Source organism: Ochlerotatus camptorhynchus, unplaced genomic scaffold, assembly GCF_037179485.1.
Source record: "Ochlerotatus camptorhynchus isolate MF236.1 unplaced genomic scaffold, CSIRO-AGI_Acam_v1.1 ptg000037l, whole genome shotgun sequence".
Lineage (NCBI taxonomy): Eukaryota > Metazoa > Arthropoda > Insecta > Diptera > Culicidae > Ochlerotatus > Ochlerotatus camptorhynchus.
The window spans coordinates 1,752,221-1,779,707 of NW_027040528.1; the positions used below are offsets into that span (position 1 = coordinate 1,752,221).

At 39.7% G+C, this 27,487-nt stretch overlaps 1 long non-coding RNA gene across 1 annotated transcript in view; it reads left to right on the forward strand.

Annotated features, from left to right (window-relative positions):
* The window catches only part of LOC135711410 (uncharacterized), a 303,909-nt gene extending 277,505 nt beyond the window's left edge, over positions 1–26,404 (forward strand). The window contains exons 3-4 of the long non-coding RNA XR_010518481.1: positions 12,191–12,251; positions 22,980–26,404. This is a non-coding gene — a long non-coding RNA (uncharacterized LOC135711410). The remainder of the gene's footprint in view (positions 1–12,190; positions 12,252–22,979) is intronic.
* The last annotated feature ends 1,083 nt before the right edge of the window (positions 26,405–27,487 follow it).

Sequence of the window (27,487 nt, forward strand, 5' to 3'; positions counted from 1 at the left end):
GGATTTGAGACATCCTTACCAGAGGTTCCAGAAGTTCTTGAAAGAGATTGCAATCTTTCTCGATGGGGATTTCAAATGTTTCTGACGGAGCTTCCAAACTAGTCCTACCATTTTCCCGAGACATGATCAACATGTTTCCGCTGGGATTTTGAATAGTTTGACTATTATTCCAGAGGTTTTTAGTTATTATGAGTAAAGCTGAAGCCTACCTCCCCCCCCCCTTCCCCCCACCCCCCAATTTTAAAGATGACAAAATATTTCAAAAAAAAAGCCCTATTCAAAATCGTCTTTCACTCTGCACTTCATCCTAAAGGGTGTCTACAGATAAATTGCATCACTTTCAAAGGCTCCAACAGAGTTTGCCTTTAGGTAAATTTTAATGAAATTTTGAGTGAGATGTCCTCGGCGTGTACTGTTTGCACTGCGAGAGTTTCATTATGAAATTTCTAGTCGTTTTGAAAATGGAGTCAATCTAACAGTGCCTGCGCGAGAAAATTTTGCACACTCACCTCAACAACCCACATCTTTCGCACCGCGCCATCGGAGAGATGTTGAGAATCCAACAATCTACTGTTTCTCGTGTCATGAAACGTTTCGGGGAACGTTTAACTGTCGATCGGAAGCAAGTGAGTGCTAGAAAACGTGTTCCGTACTGCGTTGATGATCACAAGCGAGTGGTTGCTATTCTGTCGCAATGAACGACAGAATAGGACAGCTAGAAAGCGGACACGTAAGATGTACACACAAATGTTGACAATTCCGGGCAACCAGTATGTGACTGCGAAAGACAAGTTCGATGAATCAGAGTTCCTCGGGAAACAGTGTCGTAATTTAACAAGAAATTCATGATTTGGAAGGCGATTTGTTCGTGCAGAAAACGGACCATGACTTTCGTAACAGCTACAACCGTAAATGGCCAAGTCTACATGAATGAGTGCCTGAAGAAACGACCGCTTCTGTTTCTCAAATTACACAACGTTCCTAAATTTTTGTGGCTGCATCTAGCCTCTTTTTTTTAAATGCGTTTATTTTTCCAGGCTCATTTGCCGTAGCTTTGGGGAGCTGATATTCATTGTTTAGATCACAAAATTACTTAAAACTAGCGTTAGTAAAGCGGGGGCCGATTACTCGTGGCAATCTCGAGGTTAGGGGTAATAGATTGTAACAAGTGGATGGCAGGGTAGGGATTGAGAACACAAGCTTTGGAGTGCAATGTGCACTTGATCTCGCACTAACAGGCATACTAATGAAAGAGACAGACATGGCGGTACACCGATGTTTTAAAAACACATAAATTAAATTCGAATAGTCGAGATCTCGGCTCGCCAAGACATCTATAACGGTTTCCTCGGGCCCTGAGGGGGATCTAGCATCTTGACCAAGGATGTTCTGGAGTGGTGCAAGACAAATGGGTCATTTTCGTGCCAAAGGATCTCAATCCCTCAAACACACCGGAGCTGCGACCGACCGAAAGATACTGGGATATAATGAAGCACGAACTCCGTAAGCATCCTAAAGTTGTCACTACGGAGCAGGAAATGTTGAAATCATGGTTGAAAGCAGAAACAAAAGTCGATTCAACCGTTGTACAAAACCTTATGGGTGGAATTAAGAAGAAAGTTCGGGCATCATTGGCGTAGCTAATTGGGGTGCCAAGGGGGTCAGCAGGGCCCCTCCAGAATTATCTAAAGTATCGTCAAACTGCTTGGCTCCCAATGACAGTTCCTGACAGCTTGTGTCTGGCTCCTTTTGACGCTTATATGTTTGGAGTCTGGGTCTCCCTCCCAGGTGGTGACTAAGTATGAAATTTATTCTATGTGCCCATTGCAATATTTCAAAGTCAGAAAATTTGAAAATTATAAATTAATTGTTATTCATTATGGTGCCTACGAGATTTAATTGATGGTTAAATATAGATCTAAAAAATGAGATCAATAAAATCCTTATGAGATCCAGACAATATGTAATTTCATCACAAAATGCTTGAACAAATGATTATTGCGGATTCAAAATCAGTAAGCTTTTAAGGCTCCCCCAAGCGTTGTTATGAAATAAATATAATAAAATTTAATTATTCATTATTATAATAAAAGTAAGCCTCGTCATAATAGGTCATATTATTGGACGAAGTGGAAATGTGTCTAACAGGAAAATAAAACAACAAACAGCCTTGACGCCTTTTGATTAAATAGCAATTCCAGAGATTCTATTTAACCGTAGTTTAACAAAACCATCAAAAATCTGAAGGCCCCCCCTAGACCCCTTCCAGTCAAAATTTTCTAGCTACGCCAATGTGATGCATTTATATTTGGTGACGAAGATAAAGATACGTAAACCAAGCCTATATATAGTATTACATTTCCTGAAAATCTCATGACAATCAGTTGAGCGACTTATGTTTGGTAAGTACTTCTAAATAATGCAATTTAACTGTGGACACCCTTTAAAACTTCTTTTTTTTTAATTAGTTGAATTGTCGTTAAACGAGTTGTACCCGGATAGAAATTTCCTTATACTTACCTTACCAATCAGGCTAAGGCCTTGTTGTCCTCTGCTGTCCAAACAAGTCTCGATCCATGGCCACCGTCAATCTGAACTCGGGGCTAACATTGTCTTCCCTAGAACCTCTTCCTTTCATGTATTTTGTCTTTGATGCGTTGATGGCAAGTCCAATCCGTTTAGCTTCAGCCTTCAGTCTGATGTACGTTTCCGCCATCATCTCAAAGTTCCGTGCCATAATGTCAATGTCATCGGCGAAGCCAAGGAGCTGGATGGACTTCCTGAATATCGTGCCACTCGTGTCTATCCCAGCTCTTCTGATCACACCTTCTAACGCGATGTTGAACAGAAGACACGAAAGTCCATCACCTTGCCGTAACCCCCTTCGAGATTCAAAGGGACTCGAGAGTGTTTCCCCGATACTCGAACAACGCACATCACTCGATCCATCGTCGCCTTGATCAATCGCATCAGTTTGTCCGGAAATCCGTACTCGTACATAATCTGCCATAGCTGATCTCGATCGATTGTATCGTATGCGGATTTGAAATCGATGAACAAATGATGTATGGGCACGTTGTATTCGCGGCATTTCTGCAGAACCTGCCGAATCGCGAAAATTTGGTCCGTGGTAGCGCGGGCACCCATGAATCCCGCCTGGTATTGCCCCACGAACTCTCTTGCAAATGGTGACAGGCGGCGGCATAGAATTTTGGAGAGGACCTTGTAGGCGGCGCTCAGCAGTGTGATCGCGCGGTAGTTGCAGTAATCCAACTTGTCGCCCTTGTTGTAGATTGGGCATACGACACCTTCCATCCACTCCTCCTCCCAAATCTTGGCAATTACCCAGTGCAGCGCTCTAGCCAGTGCTTCACCACCGTATTTTAATAGCTCACTTGGTAGTTGATCTACACCAGTTGCTTTGTTGTTTTTCAGCCGACCGATCTCCTCCTCAACTTCTTGAAGATCAGGGGCCGGTAGCCTGTCGTCTTCTGCGCGTGCTCCAAGGTCTGTTGCCATGCCACCTTTGTTTTCTGCTGCTTCACCGTTGAGGTGCTCGTCATAGTACTGCTTCCACCTCTCAATCACCTCACAGTCGTTAGAGCGGTTCCACGAACAAGTGGGAAATTTTTCCAGTTTTTATTTTTTGTATTTTTTGATTTGCATGAAACCTTGCATACAAAGTTGAAGATGCTAATTTCAAATAACAGACTGTAGTGGTAATTGTTATACGATAGATGGAGTAGATGAAAGCATAGAGTTGATAGTTCCGTTAGAGTACGGCAGTGTGAAGATTGTATATAGATATTAGAATAGCGAACTAGGACAACTTTTAAGTAAGGTACAAATCGGTTTTTTCATCTCTCTTTACCAAACTCCCCCTTTGGAGAGGGATGGTGAGGGGTGTCCCCCCCCGCCACCACTGGCAAAAAGAGATGAAAACCGACCCGTTCAAGTACCAACTGTGTGCCAATACGTTGTACCTTCCTTAAAAGTTGTCCTAGTTCGCTATTCTAATATCTATATACAATCTTCACACTGCCGTACTCTAACGGAACTATCAACTCTATGCTTTCATCTACTCCATCTATCGTATAACAATTACCACTACAGTCTGTTATTTGAAATTAGCATCTTCAACTATGTAAATCGTTGACTTCACGTAGAAGTAATACTAAAAACATATAGTCAAAGTACTTGCATACAAGTTTTTGGGGAAGAAAAACGCCGTTTTGCATACTTGGTTCGCCATTTTGAATCTAGCCTTACTTATATGAAGGGCCTATGAAAAATGCACATGATATCTTCAAAAAATTGTATCTCAGAAACGGTTTGTCCGATTGGTTTGGTGTCTTGGGCGAAGTTTTAGACAATTGTTGGTGTTATATGGAGAAAATATGCACGGTAAAAAAAAAGTTTGGTATTTGTGTTTTGAACTAAAATATAAATTTTCCCTTTAAAGTGACATGTCAATAATTTTTTTATTATCCTTATGTTATAGCTGACTAAAAATGCTATGTAGTGCACAGTAGGTTATTCTGGAGAAAAATAGGATACGATGAAAAAAATTGTTTTTTAAAAAAATACAATTTTCAAAAAAGCTATTAAGAAAAGTCAAAAAAGTTTGTCACCCTAATTTTATGAAAGTACATCAAATTTGCAAACAAAAAGTACTGCAGTAACATTTTTCTAAGATGCACCGTTTAGAAGATATTACTGATTTAATATTGTTTTTTTGATAACTTAATAAGTTTTGGCCCTTTTCGGATGTACTCTGTGTTTTTCCAGTTTCAAAAGTATTTTTTTTCGGAAAGATTGGAAAATTTTGAGTTAAAATGACAGTGACAGCTTAAAGATTCGAGTGAAATTCTCTGCCTTAAAAGTATTTTGAAAAACAAGTTACAAAATCCCACTATCAGGAACAATGATTTCTTCAAATGATTTTTAATGCGTTGTGCTGAAAACGTGCTAACAAGTATTAGATACAGGTAATCAGATACCAGTTAGCTGTACTACGTACAGTTGGTGATTGTAAACATGGTCTTTGTTGGAACTAGTCCACCATGGCCACGCTGGTCATAACGAGGCTAGCTCCGTCGTTGACCGTTCCTTAATAATAAATAAAAAGAACGCAGTAGTCACCTTCCATAAAACTAGAGGGCTGCCGACTGATACCTCAATTAACAACCGCCGCACTCTTTATTCATTCCAGGTATATACAATTTACAATCTTCTTCAATAACAATATACCTACGCCAGCAAATCTACCTCGCTCCAACTCTCCAAACTCGTACCTGAAGGTTCGACGATACCTGAGCGTTCAACTCTACCTATCTTCCAACAGTCTTTACCCAGCATTCTATGATTTCTACCCGCGAGCTGTATAATAATGTCTGACTCGGTTCTGAATTCATCCAGTATCTACTAGGGAAAACCAAACAGTAAATGCAGAAAGGTTGCTAGTAGCATAGTGATTATAGTAATTTCAGCTCATAATCCTGTGTTTTTGAACGAGATCCAGTGTTGTTTGATAACATAATAATTGTAAAGGAAAGTGCAACACGTTTTGGTGCAAAGGTAAGTTTTAAATACACATTTTAATTATATGTTTTGTGATATTTTCGTACAAAACTAACAATTGGAAAATATTTTCTATGTTACAGATTACAAAATGAGTAAAATAAGATGTATTCGCCCATTCAAAGACATTCAGTGTTCGAAAGAGCTGCGATATCTCACGGATGGTATCATCCAAAAACTAAAATCAATTGGATTTTCCAAGGTATCCACACTGAACATCAAGGATTTTCGTGTTTGTTCGTCTTGCCGTCTACATATTGATTCAAGAGCTCACCTCACCCAAAACGAGGAACAAAGCGTAGCCGGCGGCTCAAGGATGCCAACTGTTCAGACCATACCTGATGTACCTGATTCGCAAAGCTATGAAAGTTTGGTCACGATACCATCAGAGTCAACGCTAAGCACAATTAAATCAAATGAAGACTTCACGATGCCTGTAGACGTCGAAATATTCAACCGAGGAATAGCAGCTATTCGTGTTTCGCCTATAGATTTAGGTAAGGTTAAAAATGTTCACTATCCTGAAAAAAAGTGCGCTGAAATCGTCGAAGGTGTACGAAGAAATCTTTTTAAATTAGACGCTAAAACAGAAAAAGCAAACGAGTTTGATGAAGTCATAGAAAATATGAAAATTAAATTTTTAAATTCAGCCACAAGGCAAGAAAAACTATCAATTTTATCATTGTTGCCAAAATCATGGTCAGTACAAAAAATTGTAGACAAATTTAAAACCAGTAGAAATATGGCATCAGATGCAAGAAAGGAAAGAGATAATGTATTTGATTCATCTCAAGGTTCAAGCTCTGGAAAAGCTTTGAGTAATGAAACAAAAGAACTGGTTTTGAAACTTTTCTAGCCTTTGTAAATTTAAGTCAAAGTATGGTATTGACGCTGAATGGCATTTCTTCGCAACATCGCACGGAAAAGGTCCATGCGATGCTATTGGAGGTACGATAAAACGCATGGCTACCAGAGCAAGTTTAGCCAAAGAACGCGAACACCCGATAAAGACTGCAAGAGAGTTGTTTAATTGAGCAAACAAACGAAAAGAAGAAGAACTTACAAAGTTGTCATTTTGTTATTCTACTACAGAAGAATACGAAAATATGTCTTTGCAGCTAAATAATCAATATAATAATGCAAAAACAATTCAAGGAACTCTAAAATTCCACTCATTTCTTCCTCTATCAGAAAATACAATAAAGGCAAAGCTTTATTCAAACTGTCCTGACAATGATGCCAAAATATTCAATATTGTTAAGAAAGTTGTGTAAACAATAATTTTTTTAAAATACAGGAATAAAAATAAACTGATGATATCCAACATATAATGTTATTTTTTATTGCGCACAATCACCATCCCTGAAAAATAAGCTTAATTCGCTCTTTTGAATCTTGCTAATTGAGGAGCTTACATTTGCAGTTCTCAAAAAGGTGTATCTTGAAATCGAGTTGTCTCATCGGTTTGATGTCTGTGGCGATGTTCGGCAATAGAGAGAAAATATGCACAGTATAAACACATCCAGTTTAAATGGATTAAACTGTTAGGCGATATGCAAGAGTTGAATGCATATTTTCAGCACAACGCACCAAAAATCACTTGAAGAAATCATTGTTCCTGATAGAGATAGAACTTGTTTTTCAAAATACTTTTAAGGCAGAGAATTTCACTCGAATCTTTAAGCTGTCAGTGTAATTTTAACTCAAAATTTTCCAATCTTTCCGAAAAAAATACTTTTGAAACTGGAAAAACACGGAGTACATCCGAAAAGGGCCAAAACTTATTAAGTTATCAAAAAAACAATATTAAATCAGTAATATCTTCTAAACGGTGCATCTTAGAAAAATGTTACTGCAGTACTTTTTGTTTGCAAATTTGATGTACTTTCATAAAATTAGGGTGACAAACTTTTTTGACTTTTCTTAATAGCTTTTTTGAAAATTGTATTTTTTTAAAAAACAATTTTTTTCATCGTAACCTATTTTTCTCCAGAACAACCTACTGTGCACTAGATAGCATTTTTAGTCAGCTATAACATAAGGATAATAAAAAAATTATTGACATGTCACTTTAAAGGGAAAATTTATATTTTAGTTCAAAACACAAATACCAAACTTTTTTTTTACCGTGCATATTTTCTCCATATAACACCAACAATTGTCTAAAACTTCGCCCAAGACACCAAACCAATCGGACAAACCGTTTCTGAGATACAATTTTTTGAAGATATCATGTACATTTTTCATAGGCCCTTCTCATAAGTAAGGCTAGATTCAAAATGGCGAACCAAGTATGCAAAACGGCGTTTTTCTTCCCCAAAAACTTGTATGCAAGGTTTCATGCAAATCAAAAAAGATGAAAATTACTCGTTGCTTTAATGATATGGAACCGCTCGTTAGTGAGAGGGTTACCGTCCAAGTCCTTGCACATATTGGCTTGCGGCACGTAGCCTTTGCGCGAACTATTTAGCTTCTCATAGAACTTCCGTGTGTCGTTTACGCGGTACAAATTTTCCATCGTCTCGCGATCTCGGTCTTCCTGCTGACGCTTCTTCCTTTGGAAAACCGAGTTTTGTCTGTTCCGCGCTTGTCTGTATCGCTCCACATTCAATCTCGTACGGTGTTGCAGCATTCTCGCCCGTGCTGCATTCTTCTCCTCTACTAACAGTTTGCATTCGCCGTCAAACCAGTCATTTCTTCGGTCCGGGATTGCAGTACCTAGTGCCGCTGCAGCAGTACTACCTATGGCTGAACGGATGTCCCTCCAGCCATCTTCAAGAGAAGCTGCGCCAAGCTGCTCTTCCGTGGGTAGTGCAACTTCCAGCTGCTGCGCGTAGTCCTGGGCAACTACGGCGTCCCGTAGTTGCTCAATGTTGGGTCGCGGCGTTCGATTTGACGTGTGTTATGCACCGTCGAGAGTTTTGAGCGCATGCATACTGCAACTAGGTAGTGGACCGAATCTATGCTCGCCCTGCGGTACGTGCGGACATTGATAATGTCGGAGAAGAATTTTCCGTCGATTAGAACGTGATCGATTTGGTTTTCTGTGTGTTGGTCAGGTGATCTCCAGGTGGCTTTGTGGATATCCTTTCAGGGGGAAAAGGTACTTCGAACTACCATACCCCGAGAGGCTGCAAAGTTCACGCATCGTTGGCCGTTGTCGTTCGATACGGCATGCAGGCTGTTTGGCCCGATTGCCGGTCTATACATTGTCTCCCGTCCTACCTGAGCGTGCATGTCGCCGATGACGATTTTTACATCCCGTTGCGAACAGCCGTCGTACACCTGCTCCAGCTGCGCATAGAACGCTTCTTTCTCGTCGTCGGGTCTCCCTTCGTGTGGGCAGTGCACGTTGATGATACTGTAGTTGAAGAAACGGCCCTTAATCCTCAACTTGCACATCCTCGCGTTGATCGGCTGCCAACCAATCACGCGTTGGCACATCTTACCCAGCATTACAAAGCCGGTTCCCAGCTCATTGGTGGTGCCACAGCTCTGGTAGAAAGTAGCCGCTCGATGCCCGCTTTTCCATACCTTTTGTCCCGTCCAGCAAAGTTCCTGCAGTGCTACGACTTCGAAGTTGCGTGGTTGAAGTTCGTCATAGATCCGCCGGGGGTCATAGTTCCGCCCTGTCTCGCCGGGGGACCATCGTGCATAGCTCTGTTTAGAGTCCTACGCTGGCACTAGGACGGTGATCAACCGCTCCTAACATGGAGAACAGACGCCGTTTTGAGCCGCACCTCCATGGTGAGCAGACGCTCGGGTTTGATGAAGCATTTCCTTTATCACCGTACTATGGTTACCGCGCCAGTATTCGCGTCGCACCTCTTCACTTTGCTATTGCTGGACTGGTAACATTGCCCAGGCTACGCCACCCAGCTGTGTCCATGTTTCAGCTGGTAGTCTTTTGTTATCATATGACTCGAGGAGGCGTGAAGTAGGAACTTGTGAGGACCAGGCTAGGCATTCCGCTCCTTCCAGGTTGTCAACTCACCATTTTGTTGCCCAGAGAAACCATTTTGTAGAAATCTCCTTATACCTTTTGCAAATTTCTATTGCTGATTATTCATAAAATGTATAAGTCAACTAATAAGCAGACGCCTTGCAAAAAGTTAATGAAGATCATGTATCAAATGAAATGTATAAGCGGTCACACATACCTTTTATGCATTCTTATAGGACCTATGTGGTTTGTCTTATGGAATGTATAAGGCTGATGTTTGGCAAAAATGTATATGTGAAACACATGAATAAAATAAATGATTTTCGTTTCGTGTATATCCGTTAATTTTGTGTTCGTCCCTTGTTATTTATATTTTGCCCAACCCCGCAACCTATTTGTCCGACATAAAATGATAATATTATTTTCGTCAGCCTTAATGTAGAAAATGTCGTATCAAAGTTTCTACATTTATATTTAATTGCTCATAGGGAATCCTCTCCTTATCGAAACCTGCTAACTAAACTCGTAGGTTGAATGTCAAGCTACCCCAGTGCAGCAATGATGCCTTCATCTACTGTATCAAATCAATTGTTCGCTTAACACTCAGACCCTAAAGAATACCCATCCTCGTGGTCTTAATTCATTTCCTAATGAATAAAGTGAAAGTAAAACAAAATGGATCCTCCGCCGAGCTGCAGAAACAGCGGCAGCAGGACATCTTCCGAGCGTGCGCTATTTCCCACCCAAAAAAAACCACACTACCTTATATATCCCATCAACCCGTCCACCAAGCGACGATGCTGGATCCCCACAAACACAAACGCAGCAATGATGCCAGTAGACTCGAAGAGCATCCTTTCTTTTCATACCAAAGCGAGCACATAAAACTTCCCCCATTCTCCCGTTCTCTTCTGGACCCCACTTCCACCACCAATCCTAATTAGAGCGAGCAAATTAATCCTTCTCCTTCGGTTTTGTGTGCAACCAACGACGACAGCCACATCCCACATTTTCCTCGCTTGGTTTCATCTTTGCCGTGTTCAGATTCTCCCCTTTGAGCAATAAAGGATTCCGTACAAATCCTATTCTCTCACTGCCTACCTCACTGGCTACCGGAATCGACTCATTCGCCATCGCTAATTGTCGAAGGAGCAGTGCGATGAGCGGAGGGGATGCTGTGTTTTCATTACATGGCTCTATATGCGTCCTTGCCGTTACTCGTCGGAAATTAGTATTGGTGGCAGAAGTCTTTGTGCTTGTATGCGAGAACTGAAACCGGGGGGTGTTAACTGTGCACTAATTAATTCCGTTCTGCTCATTGCAGCTTTTTTCATTAGGGCGGAGGGGGGACACTCATTTGTAGCGAAACTAAAGGGCGTGGACCATGATGCAACATGGCGAATCTTTGTTCGCTAATGTACTTATGTATAGTAAGACTTTTTTTAACTTCGGTCCCAAGAAATGCAAATTGCGTTGCAAATTCATGAAAAAATCCCATTAGAGCAAGCTTGATATAAATAAATGAAAATCTTCTTTCCAGGTGACCCGCCGGAGAGCAAACCGTAGCAAGTAAGTAGCTTATTAATATTGACCCGAAAGTCCTTTTGAAAGTTTGGCTTTCGGAAAGTTTTAATGAGTTCATTTGAAACGATAAAGAGATAGGCGAACCATGCATAGTCACGCTTCTTGCAGCATCCATGGTGCCTAACGACGTAAAAATAATTGGATACTTGAGAGATCCGGCAAGTGGCGCCAATTTTTGCTTCCAAAAAAATTAGAACTTGTATTTCGCATGCACAGCGGATTATCCTCGCGTGAAAATCTATCAAAACATGCCAAAATAGGCGCATCAATTGATAATCAATTTATGGAAATTTCTTCCCATCCACTGCGAACTGGCTGACTGGCTGCTCGGAGCGATGTGTGGAGGATTCCATTATTGCTGCTAAGTACACACATCATCGCGTCACGGAGTGCGTCCCGGGGAACTTGGTCGTCATGAATGCGCATACCAAATCGGTTCCTACCGAGCTGAGCCGAGAGCTGAGAGCTGAGGGATGTTATCGACCGATAAGAGAAATCGGTTTCAACCTTATTCTTCTCATGGATCACACGTAGGACCTACCCCGACGATGACGACAATAGGAGACTGACTGTGACTAGGCATATATTAGTTATGCTTCGCGGAAACTTTTGTCGTGCAAGAGCGAGATTATGATGTGTGGGGGGTGCATTTTGCTTTACTTTGCATACCCAGATACTTGTTATCCGTGAATCGTGGTGGTGAGGGATAATTTTCACTTTCAATTATTCGCTTGAGTTGTGTCTACAGCAGCGGGTAGAGCTGGGAATATTTTTTTTAATATTTTGCAAGGCGTTCTAGGCATTTCTGAACAAGTGTTAACCTATGTTTCTTTCATTTACAATCGATGAATTGATTCCTGTGGTCGAATAAGCGTCCTTTGGACATTTTCACAATGCACTATTGAATGCTTTCTAAGTCATTTCAATACATTGGATGAATTTGCAGCCGAAATGATACCTTATACCACAAAGTCACCCGAACTCTGACCCGACCGGTCACTAGACGATTGCTTTAATTTTATATTTTAATAAATACTTAATTAAGAAATGTAACCAATGATTCTTGTTTATTTTTTTCTCCAGATTAACCTTTCGAGAGGATTCGGTTTCTCTCCAAGAACAGATTTTAATTTACTCAATCTTGGTAAGTATTTTTGAGTAAATAAGTTTAAATGAGAATTAATATGATCAGTTTCATTTATTTATTCATTAACCCTCGCGTGCCCATGTTTCAGTAAACTGTTTCATTTAACTGATTCGTTTTTGAAATGCCATTATATATGTTTTTTAACTCTATAGTGTTTATTTGTTATTACAATTGGCGTAGCTAGGAAATTTATCTGAAAGGGGCCTTCCAAAGCAACATTGCAAGTTTTATTGAGGTTTTATAGCATGCTACAAGTCTAAATCATGGTCTAAAGAACCCTCATAAAACCCAAATTGTTACTTGGGTTATTTTGTTAAACTACGGTTATATAAAAACCCGCGAAGCTTCAATCAAATTGCGTCAAGGCCCCCCTTAGCTCAGTCGGTAAGCAAGACCATCCATCCTGGGGGTGGCTGGGCTCAATTCCCGGTCCGGTCTAGAATTTTTTCGGGTAGGAAAATTTATCGACTTTCCTGGGCATAGAAGTATGATTGGACATGCCTCACAATTATACCAATGCAAAAATGGTACATGCATCGAAAGCTCTCAATTAATAACTGTGGAAGTGCATCTAGAACCAGTGATGCAAACTCTCATGACATTCACGTGACACTCGCCTACGCATCGACCAACTATCGCTGCTGATGATGAAAAACACAACGAAAACAGTGAAGGCTTCTACAGTACGATGATGAGAAAAAGCGAAACGACAGAATAAAATGAAAACAATGCCTACGCATTCCAAGTTCGTCTCAGCACACTCGACCAGCGTTGCCAGATATACAGATTTAGATAAGATTCCTCAGAATACCGATTTTCGAAATTGTATACCGATTTATACCGATGTTTTTTAAATGATCAAAATTACTATTGCCTAACCGTACTCGAACCTTTTAGAAAAATACTGTGAGAGACTTGTATCTTTTTAAATAACTCATATTTTTCAGCCATCAAAATTCATTAAAAAAATCATCTTTGAAAATATCATATGTTTGATACTCTTTTGACTAATGACATTTCTTCACCGTTTTTGGTTACCCATGAATCGAGAAACTGTCGATGGCTCTTTCCGGTTATTCCTTGAGAATCGCGAAATACTTTTTAAACATTTTTTAACTTCCTAAAGTTTTTGTTCATTTCTAACTTCCTGAATTCGAAAACTTATTTCAACTTCCCTTGGAAGCTTCTTCAGCCCTCGCTCGAATGGTTCTTTCGTCTTCTCCCGCCAGTTTTTTTTTTTTCAACTTCCCCTGAACTTCAGGGATGTTTCCAGATGTGTATTGCGGATTCCCACTAACTGCAGGAACTTTTAAGAAGTTCTGAAACTTCAGAAAAATCTAGACTTTTGAGTAAGTTCCGATAAATTAAAGATAGTTTCATTAACTTCTGTTCAAATTCCAATACCCGAAAATTTCAGGAATCTCCAGCGAACTCCAGTGAACTTACGAAAACATCAGAAATATTTAGGAAACTTCACAGGTTCAATGAACTTCAGGGAAATTTAATGGTTTTCAGGAAAGTTTAATTTGTTTCAGAGAATTGAGAGAACTTTAGGGAAGCTCCGTGAATCAGGACAGATCAATTAATTTCAAGGAAATACTGATATATTAAAGGATTTCCGAAAAACTCAGGCAATATTCCACAAATTTAGGAAACGTAAAGGAAGTTACATGACCATTAGAACATTGTGAGAACATTTTATGGGGATTGGGAAGATCAGAGATCTTCAATGCTGATGATATAATGAATTCAAGAAAATGGTGAGAGCACCTAAGAAATTTCGTAATCTTCAAGAAAGTCCAGGTACCTTCAAAGATGATTATAGATATTCAGGTAGCCACATTATAATCAGGGAAGTTCCGAGTACTTGGCGGATGATCAGAGAACTCTAAAACAGCCCCATTAACTTCAAGAAAATTACAAAAACTTTTAAGGAATTCCGTGAAATTTAGGAATATTTCTATGTGCATTTCAGAAATGTTCCGAAACCTTCAGGGACATTGCGAGGTCTTCAGGGATGTTTTATGAATATCAGGAAAATTTGCTGGATCATTAGAACATCCCCCATTAGCAAAACTACAAATTTGACGAAATTCTGATAACCATTATATGGTTTTGCTATGGAATCACTGATAGCTAAATCACCAAGGCACGGATCTTCCATATAAAGACTGGAACGCGCAAAAACTGGTCGACAAAAAAATCGTTTCTTTCAGTCAAAATTCATATCACAAAAATCTTCTTATTTTTCTTTTGGTAGTTCAATTCATAAATTTAAAGGGAAAAATGCTGGTTTATTCTTTTGGTTTGCCAAATCCAAACTGCCGTGCCTCCCGCTTAAGGTGATGCTCTAAGGAAGCCTTAGCGTGAAACTTCAAAGACAAAAATGTCAGCTGCTACAAAATATACAATTATGAAATTGCTACTCTCTGTTTCTAGTAGCACAGCAAACATGGAGTAGCAATTTCAAATTTTTATGTTTTGTAGAATCTGACATTTGTGCCATTGAAGTTTCACGCTAAGGCTTCCTTAGAGTATCACCTTAAACCCTTCCATTAAATGTTACGCAGTGGTCTCATCGACCTTATTCGCTGCCGAACGCCAGTTAGATTTAAACTGCTGCCCGTTTTCCATGGATTTATAAGTTTTTTTTTTAGATTCCGTTTGACCAAGGCCCAATACCGTTCGATAGGGCGGAGTTCTAGTAACAATCAATACGAAAAAAACGATTTTAAATTGGCTCACTACTTGACTAGCCTATTGGTCCCAAGCAAACTGTTGGGGCGAATGGACATCTCTACCAAACGACCCTACCAACAGTGCCGCTGAGCTCACTGGTGGCAGTCGTAACTGTCACCCGTTGACGCATGATAGCCGAGCAGCATAAACGTCAGAATATTCCAGAAGCTTGTGATGCGCACCGTGATCAACGCGATAAGTCTTTGTATTTTAATCGTTACAATAAAGTTTTAATTCGTTATAAGTTAACGTCGCGTGTTTATTCTCACAAGAAGAAATGTTCTCGGCCACCGCCACATGCGAACGTCAAACAAACGATTAACGTACCCCATTGTAATCGAAATTCTAGTACTACGCAATGTTTGTTTTGATTCGCTATGAAAGTTTGACAGATAAAATGTGGGGTTATTGGTTTTTCTATGTTTCGAGGGGTGAATCGATTAGCTTGGGACCGAAGAGAGTACCAGAGCTGAGCCAAAAAGATGAGCACGTTATTTCGGGACCTTCTAGTCTTAGAGTTACCTCTATGGTTCTAGGCTGTTGGGAGGGGTGGTCTTTGGGTACCACAACCACGTTGTTCGCATTGTACCACTCGATTGCCTTTTTCCCATAGTGGCAGCTCGCCGAGTCCGTCCAGAATAGCACAGGTCTATTATGTTGCTTTAGGAATGGTATCAGCCGCTTTTCCAGGCATTCTTGGACGTAGATCTCTTGATTGATGGTTCCCGTAGTAATGAAAATGCCGCACGTGCATATGGCCTGCCAGACAAGATATGTTTTCGGAAACTTCGATAGTTTGATAATTTTGAAAAATTTCCCTTTTCCTGATGCGGTATAAAACTCCTGTCCCGGAAGCTGCTTGAAATCTCGGTTCACCACCTTCACCTTCTTAAACGCCTACAACCCGGCTCGTTTCTTGACCCGCTGCACAGTAGTATGGGAGACATTGAGCTTGCCAGCGACGTCCCGGGTGGACAGGTTAGGTTCCGCTTATATTTCACCGCCACCTTCTTCGTGGTCGCTGCCACGTCCGGATTACGATTGCCGCCGCTTCCAGGCTTCCTGGTGGTCGACAGACGGTCCCCAAACACTTTTAAAACGTTTGTCGCGGTCGATTTGTCCACATCCAGCAATTTTGCCAACTTGGCGTGTGAGAACGTCGGATTCTCTTGCTGCGCGAGCAAAATTTTGACACGCTGCTACTCCTCTTGCTTGGACGTCATTTTGAAAATTAAAGAGCAAACGGTGAAAACTCATCATAGCAACCATTGTATATACACTCAACTTCCAAATGCAGCATTTCAGGTTTTTTATGCATTTTTAACAGAAATACACTAATTTGAAGTTGTCCAAGTTTTGCGCGTTCCAGACTATACCTATACTATACCTATCAATATTGGTATTTTTGAAATTGGGAAGATTTTTAGAGGTCGTAAATCGATATCCAACGCCATTTTTAAATCCAAGATGGCAACACCCAATTTCAGAAAAAGTAGGAAATACTGTCAAATACCCATCAATAGGGTATTTCTTTAATCGGGGGTGACATCTAGAGACATGCGAAGCCATTTTAAAATGCAAAATGGTGGATTCCGGTTTCAGAAAAAGTGGGAAATACTGTCAAATACCCATCATTATAGGTATTTTTTAAATCAGGATGATGTATAGGGCTGAAAATCGATATCCGACGCTATTTTGAAATCCAAGATAGCAGCATCCGATTTCAGATCTGTGGGAAATATTGTCAAATAACATCAACATGGGTGTTTTTGGAATCAAGCTGACGTCTAGAGACCAGAAATCGATATCCGACGCCATTTTGCAATCCAAAATGTCAGCTCCCGATTTAAGAAAAAGTGATAAATACTGTCAAATACCCATCAATATGGGAATATTTTGAATCGGGGTGACGTCTAGAGACCAAAAATTTATATCCGACGCCATTTTGAAATCCAAGCTGCCACTTCCGGTTTCATAAATAGTGGGAAATACTGTCAAATACCCATCAATATGGAAATTTTTGGAATTGGGATAACATCCAGAAGCCGAAAATCGATATCCGACCCTTTTTTTAAAATAAAAGATGCAGTTACCAGTTTCATAAAAGGTGGGAAATAATGTTAAATACCCATCATTATGGGTATTTTTGGAATCAGGATGATGTTTAACCCTCCGTTACTCGCGCCAACTTTTGTAACACGAGTACTCGCGCGTTGTACTTTGTACAACAGTGTGGGTTTTCCATTGCCATTTTGCAGCCGAGCTACCAATCGATATGAAAGCAAGGGGTATTCCTTAAAAAACTTGTTTTTAACAAAACAAGCTACACTTTTATCACAGTAAGAAAAAATGTGAATGGAAACCGCGTAAACGGTGTCCGTACTACGTGGGATTTGACTGAATTGGATACAACATGGAAAATCTCGAGATCCTGAACAGATAGAAAGTTACTGTCTTGGGCAAAGTTGTTCTAGAGATCATATCGTTTTTGATGGTGGAGAGTAGTTCAGAATTTTTTCACTACGTAGCGCTAGAATACATGTGAAATTCTCGCATGTGATATATCTCGAGATCATGACCAGATAGAAAACTACTGTCGTCGACAAAGTTGTTGATGAGATCAAAGTCTATGTTTTGATTCACAATGGTTCAAAATTTTCTCAATACGCGGCGCTATTATACACGTGAAATTCTCATATAAAATATCTCGAGATTTTGACCAGATAGAAAGTTACTGTCTTTGACAAACTTGTTCAGGGGGTCAAGTATTTTTGGCTGGTGGACAGTAGTTCCGGATTTTCTCGCTACGTGGCGCTAGAACACACGTGAGATTCTCATATAAAATATCTCGAGATAGTTGTTCAGGAGGTCAAAGCCTATTACTTGGTGTACAATAGTTGAGAATTTCCTAAGCGGCGCTAGTATACACGTGGAATTTTCACATATAAAATGTCACGAAATCCTGACCAAATAAAATGTTACTGTCTTCGGCAAACTTGTTCAGGGAGCTAAGGCCTTTTGGCTGATGGACATAAATTCATTTTTTTTCACATCTTTGCGCTATCTAATTCTCGCATTAGATATATTTCGAGACCTGCTAAACTGTCATCGGCAAAGTTGTCCAGGAGATCAAAACTTTTTCCTTGGTCGACAGTACAGAATTTTCTCACTACGCGGCGCTAGGACATACGTGAAATCTGGCAAAGCTGTTAAGGAGATAAAGATCTTTTGGCTTATGACAGAAATTTCTCAAAACTTGGCGGGAAACTCTCGCATATCAAATATCATAAAATAAAAATACAATTAACATCAGTCTTAGTGGGATAAGACAAATATATTCTGGATTTATTTTACTGGTGAAGATTTTCATGCAGATTTGTTGATACATAAATTGGGTTGAGTCGTTCCACTTGTATACCTCTGATAAATTAGTGGTAAATAACACGTATCTCAGCTGGAAAACATTATCTTAAAAGATCAATATCGCTGAAGCTTCCATCAAATGAATGTTTAGAGTCTCCCTTTCATTTAAGGCTAATTTCAAAATGTCTTATCGAGGGGTCTAGAACAAAAAAATCCCTGTATTTACGTGTGCACGGACAACGAGACTAGCTCATAGAGTGAGGCACTTTTGCTCAATTGAATGGAGAAATTTATAAAACCGTACACTCCCGATCATAAGTTTAAGACACGCCCTAAAAATGTCCAGTTTTCGTTCTTTTCAGAACATTTTAAAGATTTTGAATGGAAATACGAAGAGGCACATTGTTCAATATCATTTTCAAATTTTGTATACCAAAGGTTCACCCAAAGTTACACTATTTTTCAAAATTTGCTCTGAAGAATCATGATTGATTTTCTCAGAATTGACTTGGAAAAAAAATTGAAACTAAAAGTAGCAGTATAACCCTTATACTATTCCATTCATACCATTCACATTACCTGAGAAGATCAAAAATTGGACGTAAAATTAGAGAGGTTTGAATAAAACGCTTTTGCATGTTCACCATCCAGAAGAACTTTGCCGAATGTACAACTATGACGATGACAGTTAGTTCCTGACCTTAAGCTATAGCATATACAAATATTTTACATGCACACTAGTGCCACATACTGAAAATATTCTGAACTATTTACTGTTCACCAGCAAAAAAAATTTGATCTCCTAAACAACTTTGCCGAAGACAGTAATTTTCTAGCTGTTTGGGATCTCGAGCTGTAGAATATATGAAGATTACACGTGTATACTAGCGCAGCGCAGTGAGAAAATTCTGAACTACTGTTGACCAGCCAAAAGACCTTGAACTCCTGAACAACTTTGCCGAAGACAGTAACTTTCTCTTTGGTCAGGATCTCGAGATATTTTATACGTGAAAATTTCACTTGTATACTAGCACCGCGTAGTGAGAAATTCTGAAACATTTTGCACCAAAAATAGGCTTTAACCTCCTGACACCTTGCCGACAACAGTAATTTTCTGTCTGGTCAAGAACTTGAGATATTTTATATGCGAGAATTTCACATTAATGCTAGCAACATGAAGTGAGAAAATTCTGAAACTACTGTCCACCAGCCAAAAGACCTTGACCTCCTGAACAACTTGGTCGTAGACAGTAACTTTCTATCTAATCAGGATCTTAAGATATAGCATTTGCGAGAAGTGTACATGTATACTAACGCCACGTGGTGAGAAAATTCTTAACTACTGTTTACCAGGCAAAAATTCTTGACCCCCTAATCAACTTTGCCGAAGACAGCAACTTTCTAACTGATCAAGATCTCGAGCTATTGAATATGCAAGAAAGGCACGTATATTCTAACGATGCATAGTGAGAAAATTCTGAACTATTGTCACCCACCAAAAAGATCTTGACTTCCTGAAAAACTTTGCCGAATACATTTACTTTCTATCAGGTCAGGATCTCGAGATATATCACATGCGAGAATTTCACATGCATACAGTAGCGCTACGTAGTGAGAAAATTCTGAACTACTGTCCACCAGCGACAAGGCTATGAGCTTCTGAACAACTTTGTCGGAGACAGTAACTTTCTATCTGGTCAGGATCTCGATACATTCCATGTTGTAATCAATGAAGTCAAATCCCACGTAGTATGGCCACAGTTTACGCGGTTTCCATTTACATTTTCCCAATTATCCGCATTTTTAAGGTGTTTACTGTAATCAAAGTTTAGCTTGTTTAGATCAAAACAAGTTTTTTGAAGAATACTCGTTGATTTCAGATCAATTGGTTACTCAGCAACAAAATGGCAATGGAAAACTCATGTGTGTTTTACAAAGTACAACAGCGCGAGTAACGGAGGGTTAAGGACTGAAAATCGATTTTCGACGCCATTTTCAAATCCAAGCTGGCGACTTCCAATTTCAGAAAAGTGGGAAATACTGTCAAATACCCATCAATATGTGTATTTTGTGGAATTGGGGTAACATCCGGAAGCCGGAAATCGATATCCGACCCCATTTTTAAATTGAAGATGGTGGCTCCCAATTTAAGAATACCAATCAACATGGGTATTTTTAATATAAGAGTAACGTCTAGAGATTGAAAATCGATTTTCGACGCCATTTTCAAATCCAAGCTGGCGACTTCCGGTTTCAGAAAAGTGGGATATACCGTCAAATACCCATCACATAGGCGTCCAATAACGATTTTCAGCATCTACGCGTCGTCCCCGTTCCGACAATACCCATGTTGTAGGGTATTTGACATTTTTTATGAAACCCGATGGCAGCCATCTTGGATTCCAAAATGGCGTCGGAAATCGATTGTTGGCATCTACTCGTCGTCAACGTTCCGAAAATACCTATATTGGAGGGTATTTGACACTTCGATATTGCGTCCGATATCGATTTCTGTATTTCGTATTTGACAGTATGTCCCATTTGAAAGTCTGTCCCATTTTTCCTCAATGGCTGCCATCTTGGATATCAAAATGGCGTCAGATATCGATTTTTATTCTCTAGACGTCATCCCGATTCCAAAAATACCATCAATATTTGACAGTGTTTCCTACTTTTCTTAAACCGGTTTCTGATCTCTAGACGTCACCGCGATTCCAAAAATATCCATGCTGATGGGTATTTGACAGTATTTCCCACTTTTTCTTAAATCGAGATCCGCATCGGAACTGGTCATCGATTTCTGACCTCCAGACATCATCCTGATTCCAAAAATACCCATATTGATGGGTATTTGACATTATTTCAGACTTTTTTTTTCTGAAATCGGGAGCCGCCATATTGGATTTCAAAATGGCGTCGGATTTAATTTTCAGCCTCTAGACATCATCCCGATTCCAATAATACCCTATTGATGGGTATTTGACAGTATTTCCCATATTGAAAATAATGGATACTATCCCTATCCACTGTTTTATAACCGGATAATTTTAAAAACGGATTCAATCCGGATAATTTTAACTGGGATATTATCCGTTTTAAAATTATCCGGATAAGGATAGGGATAATAGCCAATGGTATATATTATGGATTGGATGATGTATGATGGATAGGGACAATTTTGATACCTATAGGCAGCACCGTACTCAACAAGTGACGAAGCTCGCATTTACCTCAAAAAAAATCCTTAGGGTGGAAAAACACAATTTTGACAGATGAGGGAGCTTGTTTACCGGGGCTTTAACTTTTTTCGGTGGCATCACTATGAGTATTTGTGCTCTAAAAATGATCAGGATTGAATTATTTATTACAGCCTGAGGACATCCACAAGAGCAAACGACAAGAAAAACAACAAGGGACATCCCTATGGGGTTGTACGCAATGGTGACGTAGGACTACGTGGACTTATATAATAAATCTTATTTGTTAACTGCAGCAGGAGCTTGTGTTTTGCGTAGGAATTGGAATTTAAGCGGAGTTCTCTCTGTTTGTACTCTTTACTATGACGCGCTTGACATAGATGGCCCACAGCGACTTACGAAGAGCTACTGATTCCGATCAATAGCGGTACGGTTTCCTCCTCCTTCTATGGGCGCTCATGTCGGCTGCAGCTCGCTACTTGCAGGCAGCCTTTTGTTGTGTAGAGAACACCACCACTCACCACGCGGAGATTGAATAAACACCGTTTGGTGAGACCGGATTGAATTCAACTTTGAAATCTGTGTTAGGGAAATCGCTTTTCGTAGGCAATCGGTGATAATTTTCATTCGTGCAATTTTCAATAGCGACAATTTGAAAAATGATGAAGTCTTAATCTTAACAGATGCATCGAAATATTTCTGATCGATTGGTGATAAAACTTTTGAAGTTGGTCCAGGGGCAGCTGAGTTATTAACGTTCAAAATCTTTCATAATTTTGTTACATGTTCCATTTTTGGTTTTCACAAAGTGTACCCCCATATAGAAATCACAGGCGTAGTCCTACGTCAAAAAAAATTGTTCAAAATTCCAATACCTTACATAGCTGGAGATGATTAACGTCAAATATCAGACTTAAGGTGGACATTTTATACGATAGATTAGGAGATTAAAGTATAGAGTTGATAGTTCCGATATAGTACGGGCAGTGTGAAAATTGTACATAGAAAGTAGAAAGCGAGCAAACGACAATTTTGAGGAAGGTACGAATCGAGCATCCTCTTTTCCAAACTCATCCGTTGATGAGGGTAGGTGAGGGGTGTTCCTGCCCCCACCACCACTGGCAAAAGGGATGATCGCCGATTTGCTCGCGTACCTTCGCTGTGCGTAAACAGTTCTATCGATTGTTTCACACTCTAGTCACCAGCTGACGTAAGCATCCGATAAGGTTTGGAAATTGCAGCTATTGTTGCTCTACCTCTATAGTACCAGATATTTTCGAAACAGTCTTGCACCCCAATAATTGCATCAAGTTAGATCTTCTAAACATGTTTCGCACAAAATTGAAAATGATTTAATTTAATATTTAAGTATATTTAGTATATTTAATTATGGGTATATCTAAAGCACGATTTTCTCTAATTTTAGATTTGACACGACTACTTACCACAAGCTAGCAGCAACAATGAAGCAATCATTCGGACCGATCATCTCTCCACCGCTGACAGCACTCCTACTCGCACAAACCACCATCAGCCACGGAAGTAGGAGTCCTCGTCGTCAATTGAAGAAGGCACGGATCAAACGAAAGGAAGGACTTAAAATCAAACAATTTGTAAAAGACGCAAATACGAAGAAGCTTGCAACAAGAGGCAAACACTGAAGCGAGAACATGAAAATTAAAAAAAAAACGGTGAAGAAGAAGAAGAAGAAGAAAAATGCAACAATTAAGTTCCTACTCTAAAACATAGATAAAAATATACGTTATAAACGAGAGTGTACTAATGGTAACTGTAATCTTAGGTCGCTAAAATGAAGAAAATAAAATTAAAATAAACCTACTGAATGGCGGGAAGTTTCCGCTCCGTGCTCGTTACATACAGACACCCACACATACACACACAGGCTTGCTTCCGGCCACCTCGGCCCTGTTGGGTAGTGAAACACTGTAAAGTTTAAGAGACTGATATGCCGCACCCGAGGGTTGATGGCATTTTCCTTCCCAAGCGACTGCTTCCATTGTTTTTAATCTGACCCGAACTTGGCAACACTGTTCCCACTGTTGGCGTGCGCACGGCGAGTTCCTTTGCAGCGGCATTCAACGGAGAATCGCCGTCACTGTTATGCATTCGGAGCTCGGTGGCATCCAATAGGGAGGGGAACTGATGAGAGGCTGCGAAGGGTTTGGTAGAGGCAAGGTAGCAGGAGGTGGAGAGGAAGAGCTTGAAATCCAAAGGGCGCATCGGTTTTGCACCTCGCTTGCTCCCACTAACGAGACCGGACTGTGTGTGTGCTGAATGAGGGAGGGTACGGGGAACTTCCGATTATGATGCGAAACGATTATTGTACTTGTAAAATTTATCGATTTGAAGGTAAACATTGTATAACTGGAAGGAAGATAACCAAAATAACTGTATTTTGAGTAAAAGTGGGTAAAAATGCTATCGTTTTTTTACACGTAGAATATGAGGATTCAAGCGAATTGCAAGGGCAAAGTGTAATTTTTTTATAGGTTTCCGTACTGTTGAAGGGACTTGTGGGGAAGGAATTCAAATTTCAAACAGAGCTGGAAGTAGATCCTAGAATTTCTCGCATTGATGCCAAGTTGTAGAAAGCGTAATCCTATTGATATTAACAGTGAAAAAAAGTAACACCTAGTATTAACTGATGATACTTAATGTAGTTGGCTTAAAGCTTTATTTTAAATAAAAATGATATTAAAACAAAAAAAAACAAAAAAATATTAAAAAGAAAAACAGAACAAAAAAACAGAGTGCATAGATGGAAGTTAACCAATTTAGTTCAGCTTAGTGTACTTTTCAACGTGCAATGTTTATACGAGAAGGCGGTAGTGATGAAATTGCGAGGTATCAACCGATGAAAGAGTCGATCCATTGATTTCGGTAAAACTCAAACTCCTTTCCTGCAGTCGACAGGGAAGGGGTTTCAAGTTTTTCCACTCATTGATATTCAACTAGCATTGATATTCATAGTCGAGCATAAGAAAGTGTATGATAAAAAATAAAAGTTCCTAAATGGTCACCTGCCGGAGCAGCTTGAGGCAAGGGGGTGACCAAACTATTAATCTTAGTGTTTTAGAATCGAACCAGTAGAGGAAAAAATAAGAATGGCATCAATCGTGCTCGTGTCTCGCAGAAATTGTTCCTCCAAAACCGTTCCAGAACAGTTTTGAATTTGAATTTCGCCTCCTTTAAAGAGTTCCGTTATAATTTACAAAAGTTTACCAGAAATGATCCCAAAAGTCGTACTCTAATCAAAACAATCATCTCACCCGAATCTCACCAATTTGGCAACACTTTACTGTTGGGTTCGTTCCTTTTTGGACTATCTCGCTAAATAAAAAAAAGAAGAAGAACAAAGTACTCGCGTGAACAACAATAATAGAGTTTAGAGAAATTCAAAATAAAAGAAAACTTATTTGAGAGTGAAACATGAGCAGATCCAAAGCAAATTTCGTTCCTACATAAAAAAAACCTTAACTTATTGAGCGGAGAAATGAGAGAAAAAACGAAAAGACTCGACATATCATGAATGTTTAATTTTGTCCTCGCAAAATTTTTTAGAATGACACACGATTGCACCCCCGACGTGCGAGCAAAGGAGAAAACTACATTTTTAAAGTCACTCATAACAGCTACTTACTTGAGAAAAAAAGAAATACTACAACTACTACTTAACATAGAATCGAAGAAGCACCAAAGTGGTATATTCATATATCTAATCGATGTTTCCGCTAGTGTCCACCAGATGTCCCCCTTCCCTTCAAATACAACCCAAAAGCAAACAGTCAAACCATTCACGGTTGAGAAACGGCGAAAGAAGCGCCCACAAAAATAAAATACGATACGGTTTTGTTTCCTAAATCTAGTTGTTCTCTTACACCACGCAGAATAAAACGAAAGTAAAACAAAAACAACAACAATTCGCATTCATAGATTTACTACTACCAAAACTACTACAAAGTTCCTGAATGGCTTCTGCTGAGAGATGGCAAGCCTACTATGTTTTGTCCTCCGTTGTTACTTTTCCGTTTTGTTCATGTTTTCGTTAGCTTGCGTTAGACCGAACTGTCAGAACTGTCACAACCTGCGTCCGACGTTAACGATCAGTTAGAGCGAAAATATGTCACTTCGAATGTTGGTTCTGAAGTTTGGACAGTTTGACCATTTTCAATTTTTAATAATACTAAAAAATACGTGTAGCTTACCATCATCATGCCGATCTCGATCGGCACTGTCGTTGGTGATGTTGACCGCACACGGGTAAAGTTGGCGCAAAGCTAGTACTTCAATAGGTAAAAGTTCCTAACGTTTTTCGTTTCCCTCGAAGCCTACATTAAGTTTCAAACTGACTTATTCGTGCAATCCTACTACAACGTTGATCGAGAGTTATCGAACGTATATACAGATAAACCAAACTGAAGAATATTATTTAGACCATGATATGTTAACACCGCGCATAGAAACTGCAAACAGCAACAACAACAACCACAACAACTAACCATTATCATACCGAGAAGAAAATGAGAACTTGAAACAGTCAAATCTGTGCGCAACATCATTCTGCAGCCCGATTGGCATGCTCGAGCGGTGAAAAAAGTAACGCAGTAACTCTAGTGCAGTCACCCAAAAGAGAGAAAAAACACTCACACCCACACACACATACACACAAACTCACTTGCAACTATTACTATTATTATTATGATTATTATTGACATGATTATTGCAAGATTGCAGAACATGAGAACACAAACAATTGTAAAAGATATATTGTCAGATGTAAAAGTAAATGAAAATAAATAATAATAAAAACTTACTTGGTAGTCAAGCAAAGGTAGGCCATGCATTTTCTGAAGTCCGAAATTCTTCCAAGTAGCTTGGTAACTCGCTTGGTAAAAAGGTGGTGCCGGTGGGTGAGCGATAAAAGCGTGACTGCTTTCTCACCCTAGCGGGTGTCGGTCCAATCCCAGTCGATGTCATTGGAATTTTTTGAGCCGAACAATTAGTCGACGGAAGGGAAGTAATGTCGTTGGACCCGATCCATAGACTTCTCTGTCGCCGTTAGTATTATCAACAATCAATACGAAACTAACGATTTTAAATTGGCTCACTACTTGACTAGCCTATTGGTCCCAAGCAAACGATTAATGTATCCCATTCTAGTCGAAATTCTAGTACTACATAATGTTTGTTTTGATTCGCTATGAAAGTTTGACAGATAAAATGAGGGGTTCGTGGATTTTCCTATGTTTCGAGGGGTGCATCGATTAGCTTGGGACCGAAGATAGTACCAGAGGTGAGCCAAAAAGTTGAGCACGTTTCTTCGGGACCTGCTGGTCTTAGAGTTACCTCTATGGTATTATTGAGCAGTTTCACTAATACATACGTTTTACTGGTTGAAAATAAATAACAAACCGCTGTCAACTCGAACACTTTGACAGCTGATTTCGTGGTTGAAATAATAAACTAGCTAGGAAACTAACGATTTTAAATTGGCTCAGTACTTGACTAGCCTATTGGTCCCAAGCAAATCGTTTAACGTACTCCATTCTAGTCGAAATTATAGTACTACACTATGTTTGTATTGATTCGCTATGAAAGTTTGACAGATAAAATGAGGGGTTAGTGGATTTTCCTATGTTTCGAGGGGTGAATCGATTAGCTTGGGACCGAAGATAGTACCAGAGCTGAGCCAAAAAGTTGAGCTCGTTTCTTCGGGACCTTCTCGTCTTAGAGTTACCTCTATGGAACTACTCTGAAGGTCTGCTCAAAACTACTCTGAAGTTCTTCTCAGATTTACTCTGAAACTCTTCACAAAAATACTCTGATGTTCTCCTCAGAACCACTCTGAAGTTCTCCTCAGGACTACTCTGAAATTCTCTTCAGAACTACTCTGAACGTCTGCTCAGAATTATT